Source organism: Hibiscus syriacus, unplaced genomic scaffold (assembly GCF_006381635.1).
Source record: "Hibiscus syriacus cultivar Baekdansim isolate YM2019G1 unplaced genomic scaffold, ASM638163v2 tig00116958_pilon, whole genome shotgun sequence".
Taxonomy (NCBI): Eukaryota; Viridiplantae; Streptophyta; class Magnoliopsida; order Malvales; family Malvaceae; genus Hibiscus; species Hibiscus syriacus.
Genome location: NW_024063484.1, coordinates 490,968 through 501,641, shown reverse-complemented (window position 1 = coordinate 501,641; position 10,674 = coordinate 490,968). Strand labels below are relative to the sequence as shown.

Below are 10,674 nucleotides of genomic sequence, written 5' to 3'. Positions count from 1 at the left end.
AGAGAGAGTAGTTAATAGAGGGTAATGTGGGTTGTGTTGGTGCTACTGATAAGATTGACGATTCTTTAGCACAAAAAGTTATAGTGGAATATTAATATTGAATATCTTTCTTTTTCCTTTTTTTTCCCCTTTTTGGTATATTTTTAAAATGGGGAAAGGAATTGGTACAGGAGAAGTAATTTTTCTTTTTATTTAGTGAAATTTTCAAGTTTTTTTTTTATTTCTCATGTTATATTTGAATTAGTACAATTATGATAAAGTATATTTGAAGTGTGTTAATGATGTTTATCACTGGTTAAGGATCCATAACATGAGTTCAAAAGTCAAGTATTTAAGGAACAATGTGAAATGACATCAACTTTCAAGAAAAATAATATTGATAAAGCTTATTTTAAAGTTGATGATGACAAGCTTACTTTGAAACTCTATGTATTCTCAAGTGGTTGATTAAATGAAAATATAAATAAATTCTCTGAGGTCAAAAATTTTATATTGGAGAAAATTTGGGAGAGAATGAAAGAACTGGTTAGTTAATTTCTTCTCCTTAATCTTCTTGACAAGAAATTAAGAAAATTTTAATAAATTTAATTATATTATATGATTATTTTTGTTCACATTAATTAGAACCAATCAAACGATGACATATATCATCATATGGTTGGTTTAAGAATAAAAAGGAAGGAAATCAAAATTTGCAATTACAAGGTATTAAACTTAGGTCTTATGGGTTAAGGCTTAACGTTTTACCACTAAAACAAAATAATGGTAAGGTGTTATACCTTAATCTGCAAGAAAGGGTGTAAATAAACTGTGGTTGAAGGAACAAGATTGTGTTCGTGTTCGTTTAGTTATTTTTAAAAGTGGTTGTGTTTAGTTCATGTTCGTTTAATTTTAATATCATGTTCGTGTTTGTTTATTTATTTTTGAAGATGTTCGTGTCCGTTCATTTAAAGTTTGCGAACGTGTTCGTTTAGTAATCGTTTAGCGTTTGTTGAACGTTCTTGAACATGTGCATTTAGTGTTCATATAATGTTCGTGAACATGTGCGTTTATATATATGTTCAAAAATGTTACTAAACAAATAGAAAGAAAATTAACAGAACTACCACTTGTGCAAAAATTGAATTGCAAGATAAAATTAGCATGTATAAACAAGAACAGTTTTAGATTGACACATAATATATATTTTAACAAAGATACATAATCTGTAAATAATTGAAATTATCATAGAAACAAAAATACTTGAGATAAAAAGCACAGATGCACAATTAAAACAATATTTATGAATTTAACAATGAACACACAAAGTAAAGAATTTACATTATAAAATGGAATATGCTTTGTGCAATATTGTCCCCCAAATGAAATGAGATTAGAGCAGATTGATAATTTATAATGATAATGAAATTTCCCATCTATAATAAATTTATGCAATTTCTCAATATTAATTTGCACATGGATTTACATTATAAAGTTTATTTTTTAGATTACATTAGGGTTTATGCGGCTTTAGTAGGATTAGACACACAAAGTAAAGAATTACATTATAATGGAATATGCTTTGTGCAATATTGTCCCCCAAATGAAATGAGATTAGAGCAGATTGATAATTTATAATGATAATGAAATTTCCCATCTATAATAATTTATGCAATTTCTCAATATTAATTTGCACATGGATTTACATTATAAAGTTTATTTTTTAGATTACATTAGGGTTTATGCGGCTTTAGTAGGATTAGAAAGTGAAAGAGAGAGAGTTGCCGAAGTCAAAGAGAGCATCGATGAAGTTAACTGAAATTCTAATAACCAAGATCTTAAAAAAAAGAGAAAAAAGATATAAGCATGAATTTAACAAGAAAATTTTATCTAATTATTACCACCGCTGAACAGGGAGAAACATTGATGAAACAGAGAAATAAAGGGTAATCTTATAATCCCTGTTAGATTTGTCTAGAAATTAAGTTGACAAGTTAAAATTTTATCTGGTTGGTGGCCAACTTATTGGAAATTTTATCTTGGTTGGTGGCCAAACTTTGAACATGTGAATTTTATATTTGGTGGCTAACTTGTACACATTGGAAAATTCTTTGGTAGGTGGTCAAACTTTGAATATATTGTTCTTGAAACTCAACTATAAATAGGCCTAATTATTTCTATTAGAAATCATCCCAAAAAGAAGTTCTCTCTTCCTCTTGTATTTTTCATTCTCCCACTTTGGGAATTCTAAAGAATTCCATTTGTTGTAATATTAGCGATATAGTGAAGTTATCATCCGGTGTGGTGTCTGAGGAATAAATGATATTCTTGTCGAACCTCGTAAATTTGGTGTGTTCTCTCCTTTATTGTTTTTTATTCGATTCTTTTCTATTGTGTTTCAATATTCAATAGTTTGACAGGTTTATCCGCTGTGCAACCTTTGGTGGTTTTAATCTTGACATTTTAGGTCAATTTTAAAACTACGTTCGTGTGGAAAATAATTCGTTTTCCCCCAACAATCCCAACATGAAAACTCTTGTAAAGAGATTAACAAAATTTTAAGAGTTGATAAATCTTAACACATATGAGTTTAAGGTTGATAAATCTTGTGAAAAAAATGGGAAAGGAAACTTGGAAGAGATGAACAGCTCGAAAGGAAAAAGAGAGCAAGGAAAAGAGTTTGTGTTACAATTACGGAAAAATGGTAAATTACACAATTGGTGCTTAAATTTTTTATATTTCACAATTTAAACTCTAAATTTTACTATGTATTTAATTTAGTATATACATTCACTAATAATTAAAATATAAAATTAAACGAACTTTAAATGAGCTTTTAAACGACCTTATTCATGAACACATAAACAGTTTGCTCATAAACCTATAAACAATCTTGTTCGTTACATAAACAACCGAATACACCTTTATTTGTGATCATTCCTTTATTAAATAAACATAAAAATTTTGTCTATACTCGTTTATTTAGTCTTAATAAACAAACATAAATGAACGATTCACGAACAGTTCACCGAACGCTCTGTTTATTTACACCCCTAGCTAAACTAGAGGGGGCATGCCTCCCAAAATTAAAAAAAATGACCCTTAAAATATTTAAAAAAAATTAATTTGGCCCCTCCAAAAGTTTTAAAATTCACACCTGTTGCTTGCCTGCCGCTTGCATGGACGTCAAAGTTGCCTTACAAACAAAAACAAAATCCTCTTATCTTATGTCCTAACCCGAAAGGACCGGACTCGTGAATTCTCAATTTTTAGACACGTCTCATTCTCATTTGATATCCTCTTTCAGTGCTTTACTCCATAAACGCGTTCATGCTATTTAGTTAATCCAACCGTCCATTCTCACGTGAGTCCAGCCATCGTAGCCGTTGCCTCCTAGATCGCCTTTTCTTTAGCCACGTAGTAGAAACAACACGTGTCGAGAAAATAACGGGGTTTTGGATTAATCATTTTTTAATTTTGTTTTTTATTTATAAATAATCCATTTCACCTCTGCCTCCGCTCTCATTCAAAAGCATCATTTTCTATAAAAAAGCGCACAAAAGAGTAAAATTTATCTCGTTGTTCTTCTCGTTTCTGTCAGTTAATTGGAAAAAATGGCATTGAATTTGGCAACCAGATTGGGGCTCTTTCCGGGACACAGTTAGTGGCAGAAATTGCCACCGGAGACAACCATCGTCGGCGCCGGCGAATGTGTCTGGAGTTCGGAAACTTCCATTGGCGAATCTCCGGTGCAAGTCCCCTGGGGAAATATCCCCTCCTATGTTAACTCCACCGCTGACACCGCGTAGCATGGCAACCAGATCGGGTATGATGAATCCGATGCTGCGTGCGGATCTTTCAGCTGCTTGCCAGACGTACGGGACGTTAGCGCCGTTGGAGACGGCGGAGGATACGGCGGCGGCGTCGTGGAAGCGGGGAGGGAAGAAGGAGGAGAAGGTAGGGGTTCCGGTTTACGTGATGATGCCTTTGGATAGCGTGACGTACGGGAACACGAATAGGAAAAGGCGATGATGCGAGTCTACAGGCGCTGAAGAGTGCGGGGGTGGAGGGGATAATTACAATTGGGGTGGCTACGCCGAGCTTCTGGAGATGGCCAAGAAAACACGCCTTAAATTCCATCCAATTCTCAAGAAAATCAATTAAATTAAGCTGTGAACGTCTTGTTAAGAAATGTTGAAAATGAAACGAGAGCTTATGTGCACGTAAGCTCTCGTTTTCATTTTCAACATAAGCTTAATTTAATTGCTTTTCTTGGAATTTGATGGAATTTTGGGGAATCAAGATTCAAGAAGAAAGCTTACGTTATTGATTACAAATCAATCATTTTAAATATACCAAGATAGTTGATGAATCAAACAACTTTCTTGGGAATGATTAGGGCCCATTTTCATGGATACAAATTTTATTTATTTTTCTTAAAAAAATGGTTGTTTTTGTACAGAATTCCTTTGCCCAAGTGGGTTACAGAGGAGATGGAGAAGGACCCGACCTTGCATATACTGATCAATGGGGAAGAAGGAATCATGAATACGTTTCACTTGGTTGCGATACCCTTCCTGTCTTAAAAGGCCGCTCCCCTGTTCAATGTTATGCTGATTTCATGCGTGCCTTTAGGGACAATTTCAAACATCTCCTTGGTCATACCATTGTGGTAAATTTTCCAACTCATTATTCATCCTATTTTGTTCCTTTTGGAATGAATTAGCCGCTAAGGAATTGCCAATGTTTTTCATTGCAGGAAATCCAAGTCGGAATGGGTCCGGCAGGTGAGCTTCGGTATCCTTCGTACCCCGAAGCCAATGGGACTTGGAAGTTCCCCGGAATTGGAGCCTTCCAATGTTATGATAAGGTACTTGACATTAGACATTGCAGTGTTCTCTCTTGTTCCTAGTTTTAGTGTGCTTTTCGTGTTCATGTCAGCTGATATCCATGTTATTTGATGCAGTACATGCTTAGCAGCTTAAAGGCGGCAGCCGAAGCGGCTGGTAAGCTGGAATGGGGTAGCACCGGCCCAACTGATGCTGGTCACTACAACAATTGGCCAGAAGATACACCATTTTTCAAGAAAGAAGGTGGAGGTTGGAATAGTGCCTATGGCGAGTTCTTCCTTTCCTGGTATTCTCAGATGCTGTTGGAACACGGTGAGAGAATTCTATCCAGCGGCATCGGTTTTTGACGGCAAAGGTGTGAAGATCTCTGTGAAAATTGCTGGAATCCACTGGCATTACGGAACCCGATCCCATGCTCCTGAACTCACAGCAGGGTACTATAACACAAGGTACCGAGACGGTTACCTCTCGATTGCTCAAATGCTAGCACGTCATGGAGCCGTTCTCCTGAACTCACAGCAGGGTACTATAACACAAGGTACCGAGACGGTTACCTCTCGATTGCTCAAATGCTAGCACGTCATGGAGCCGTTTTCAATTTCACTTGCATAGAGATGCGTGATCACGAGCAGCCTCGAGATGCACTATGTGCACCTGAGAAGCTGGTGAAGCAATTAGCTTTTGCTACTGCATCAGCGCAAGTTCCACTTGCCGGGGAGAATGCACTTCCCCGTTACGATGAATACGCCCACGAGCAGATCTTACAAGCATCATCGTTGGATGTTGATGGCTCTCCGGTCGATAGAGAGATGTGTGCATTCACGTACTTGAGGATGAACCCATCGCTGTTTCATCCAGAAAACTGGAGACAGTTTGTTGGATTCGTGAAGAAGATGAACGAGGGGAAAGGTGCTCGTTGGTGTTGGGAGGAGGTGGAGCGCGAAGCTGATCAATTCGTGCTTGTGACACAGCCTTTCATCCAGGAGGCCGCTGTGGCCCTTATGCACTAGCAGCAGCAGGGTTTTTTTCAGTTTTTTTTCTTTTCCTATGGAAAAATGCATGTTGTATAATTTAGTATTGCGATTTTACTTTGCACCAAATAGTTAAAGCTCTTTCTTTTCCACGACGGGATAATTTATAATATATTAGATTATTTATCCAAATTTGAATTTCGATTTATTTTCTGAATGTAAACTATCTTTTTGAAAGTATCAAATTAATTTTCTTTTGATTAGTATGAAAATATTTCAAAATTTTTATAATTATAATAACGCATACATTATAAAAATGATATTTTTATTCGAATCGAACCTTTGGATGGATTCTTCCGAATCAAAATTATTGACACAGAAATCACGAGATTTTCATTAATGTAATCTTTGAAGTTAAATTTATTGACCCACCTTAATAATAAAAAAACTTTAAATCAATTTTATCTTATAATCATACCAAAATATTCTTTATGATTATAAAGAAATGTAAAAATAGATACGGTTTTACAAAACGCATTTGTTTAATTTAAATATTTGAATTATATTAGTTTAATAAAATTTCTATATACTTTAATATTATAAATAACAACTTAAATGTTTAATATTTAAATTTTAATAAAATTAAAAAAATCATTTCTATAATAAATTCGTAGAAATGTTTACAATACCTAAACAGATTGATAATTTCAGCCACGTAATTCTAAGGTGTCGTTGGAAAATAATGTTTAGTATAAATTCGTGTGGAAAGTGAGGGGATCTTTCTGAAAGTTCCACTTCCTATATGATGACAAGATATCTGTTTCCCATTCTCCTGACCCATGATTTTTTTAATGTACTCAAAATATCTCATAATATTTGCTATTTTAAATCTCAAAATTTATAATTCAATTTCTTTGTCACATGAATTATGTTATGTTTCTTAACCACAAAGTTTAAACCTTTCTCCTGGCACGATAACCGGGGTTAATTTGTCCGTATATAATTGTTAATACAAATCGGACAACCATAAAACTAGTGTACGTGGTATTGTCTTTAATCGTTTAAAAAATGTATATATATTAATCGATAATCTTCAGAGTAGATAATTAAAAGTTCTCGGTTGACATATTTTCTTTCCCTAGGTTGTTGGTTTAATATCTATTAGAAGCAAAATTCTCCTTCTCCTACTCTAAGTAGGAATTGCTTAAAAAATGTATATATATTAGTCAATAATCTTTAGAGTAAATAGTTAAAAGTTCTCAGTTGACATATTTTCTCTCCTAGGTTGTGGGTTTAATATCCATTAAAATCAAAATTCCCCTTCTCTTCCCCTAAGTAGGAATTATTCAAAAAAGAATGTATATCAAATAGACTATATTTAAGAATTTACAAAATTAATGTTTAATCAATATGGTATTTATATTATGAATCCCATATCGATTAGATATTGATGTCTTTTCAAGTGATTAAATATAATATTTTAACATTGAGTTATTGAGTGATTAAATATAATATTTATCCATACATGTCATCATCGTCGCCTGACTCTTGCTTATGTTCATATTCGTGCTCAATTAACAAGTATCTTTGGTACGTACCACACATATTTCTTATTTTTTAAAAGAAGGTTTGTTTAATTTTTCTACTTTTTTATTTTAATCATTAGTAATTCGTGTATTGTTAAAAATATCGTATTTAAATTATATGTATGTATGTATGTAAAAATATGTGTCATTTTGATAAATAATAAAAAATATAATCCCTCGTTCCTATTATTTTTGTCTCATTTTGACTAAGCATATAGTTATAAGAGATGAGTTTAACAATTTGTTAAGTTATATAAAACAAAGGAAATGACAAAATTACTCTAAAAAAGTGATTGATATATTTAACATGTTTATTTTGATAGGTGCAAAAGAATGAGATAGATAAGAGTTAAAAAGGAAATATAAATGTTGTTATTTGTTGATTTTTCTAATATGATATTTTGAATGAGACAATTTTAAAATTTAAAAGGGACAAATTTAATGGAAAGGAGGGAGTAATTATTTTAATATTTGATTCTAAATTATATATTTGTCTTTCTCTGCGATAAAATCACATGAACTAAATGGTCAGGAGTTTATTCTTTAATTTGTGTTTAATAAACATTGAAACAGTTGAACAAAATAAAAATAATAAAGAAACTTTGAAACAGACCAAAAAAAACCAAAGGACAAAAATTAATGGCCACAAAATGTTGATGCCAGTGCACCACTGCGAGTGTAACTTACATAGCATACCAATCTTAAAATATTATAATTAATATGTCATCACTCAACTCCATTATTATCTCCTATTCAAAAAACTCACTATTCTCCGTAGTCCGATAGTAATAATCAGCATAAATCAAATAATCATATTGATTAAAAGGATAATTATTATCTCCATATATATTGAGTTTGAGTACATAATCCATCAGAGTATTTGAATGTCAAATTATTAAATAATAGAGAATTTTTCTAATAGATATTATATTGTAATCACTCCTGACAAATAAAAATAATAATCAATATTATTTGTCTGTGATACGTTGAGGACTGTAATTTATCTTTTTCAAAAAATAAATTGAAGTGTAACATGGGCCTTTGTTCTGGGCTACATGGTCCGGAAAGCTTGAAGAAGTTGGGCTTTAGATTTTTTTTCTTTTTTATTTCAGTCCTAATGATTATCAATAAGAAAAAATTGTACAAAAACTAATATGGTAAACTACAGGATTGATCAATTTATTTTAAATTTTGTAATTTTTTATTGAATTCAAAAAAAAAAAGATTTGGTTTGTAACTCCATAGACTCAGCCTATGCGTTACGGACTAAATTTAGTGGATTACAATAAAATTTCAAAAAAAACATTTTCGATAATTTAAAACCGTATTATAAACAATATCTAACAAAAAAACACATAGTTAAAAACGATAAAAATTTCATCGAGTAAATATCAATTTGTCAGTGACTGAATAAAATAAAATACATCATAATTCGTATCACAATGAAAATCATAAGCATAAATATTTCAAAATAAGGGCACATGTCATCGTAAATAAAGCAGTTCGAAAGATATAAACATTACAACAAAAAGTTATTAAAGAATGTGTCGATCCTCCAAGTTTTTGGTTCGGAGTGTCTATCCAAAAGTATCTGAAAAAGGGGGAAACAGTTTGAAAATGGTGAGCTAGGAAGCTCAATGTGTCCTAAATAGTGCAAATAAGATATAATAGAAAAAACAATCAATAAGTGTTTCAATAAGATTTCGTAAAGGTCATTGATAAGTTGAATTTAAAACTCATAGTTACCTTCTTCCCGTACACCAAAATGCAGTTCCCCCATAACTACATCCATAAGGGCTACCTTATACTCATTGGGTATAGGAGCTGTAACACCCCCAACCCGTATCCGACCCGGATCCGAGTTCGAAGTGTCACATTGACTTTTCAAAAACCTTTACTTGTATAAAATAGTGAGTAATTAAAATTTATTATTACATATAACTTATTTAGAACCTTTATCGAACTATTCAGAGCTTCTACAATATATTATTATTTTGAATACATGCCAACTAGAACTTTATGTATTAAAATACATATTATTCACCTTTCTTCTGATATGACCTTTTTCAAGGAGAACTGACCTGTCTTGCTCCACATTGCTCTTTACTCTTCTCATTTCGGTAACCTACGTGTGAAATAATCACACGCTAAGTCGATGACTTAGTGAGGCAATAAACATAAAATATAACTATAGCTTGTAAGCATACATGAACAATTACTACTATCACTCATACCCTTATTCATATAACAAATCCCTATAACACATATGCAATATATATCATTACACATATAAAAACATATACACACATATATATTCATCACTCATCATTTCCATCATTAGCCTTATTTCATTATCAATATTATTATCGTTTATATCACTTAATACATATCCTCTTATACCTAGCATTTTAACCAATATTTACCTCATTTAATCCTACAATCCACATATCATCATATAAATCATCTAATATCATTCATATCACAAAAGCATACAAATCACATGTAATATATTTGTTGTTTTTCTTATTAGCCCATGTACACATGTGAGAACTATAGATATATGAGCCTATAGAGGTTGTGCACTAATGATGTCACCACAGCTCGTATAAATGCACCGAAGTGCCACGTAGAATTGCACCGTAGTGCCGCTTAGAAATGCACTGAAGTGCCATATAAGATTGTCCCTAAGGACCACATATCATTCCTTAAGAATCATATACATATACGAAGGATCAAGTATATGTCTCAAAAGACCTCACACATGTTCCAAAGAATACATATATGTCCCGAAGGACCGCGTAGACCCTCGACTCTTGGCATGCCAACTATACCCTAGCTCTCATGACACATAACATGGGCATCATCATTTATGTCATTTCACATTTTCACATAAACACGTAGTTCACTTTCACATAGCACGTAGATTATGTCACATAAGTTGAATCACATATACGTATAAACACGTAAGTCACTTTCACATATCACGTAGCTCATACACTTTTTATACTATTTAACATTTCTTGTCACATTGCTTATTTCTTACTTTTATGTCTTAACCTATATATATATATATAGATATTCACATGTTCGTATAATCCATCATTTCATCATCTAAATGTGTATTCATATAATTCATCTTCCTATATATATATCATTTTTCCTATACTTGTATTCACATCATTTATATTCTTCTTCTCATAATCTCATATGTCCTGATTAATAGCTTATATCATATATGTATAAAATAACTTATCTCATATCATATAACTTATACCTCATTCTATGATA

At 32.3% G+C, this 10,674-nt stretch overlaps 1 pseudogene; it reads left to right on the top strand.

The window, feature by feature from the left end:
- The first annotated feature begins 3,559 nt into the window (after window positions 1-3,559).
- On the top strand, window positions 3,560-5,867 carry LOC120189596 (annotated as a pseudogene).
- Window positions 5,868-10,674: the final 4,807 nt, after the last annotated feature.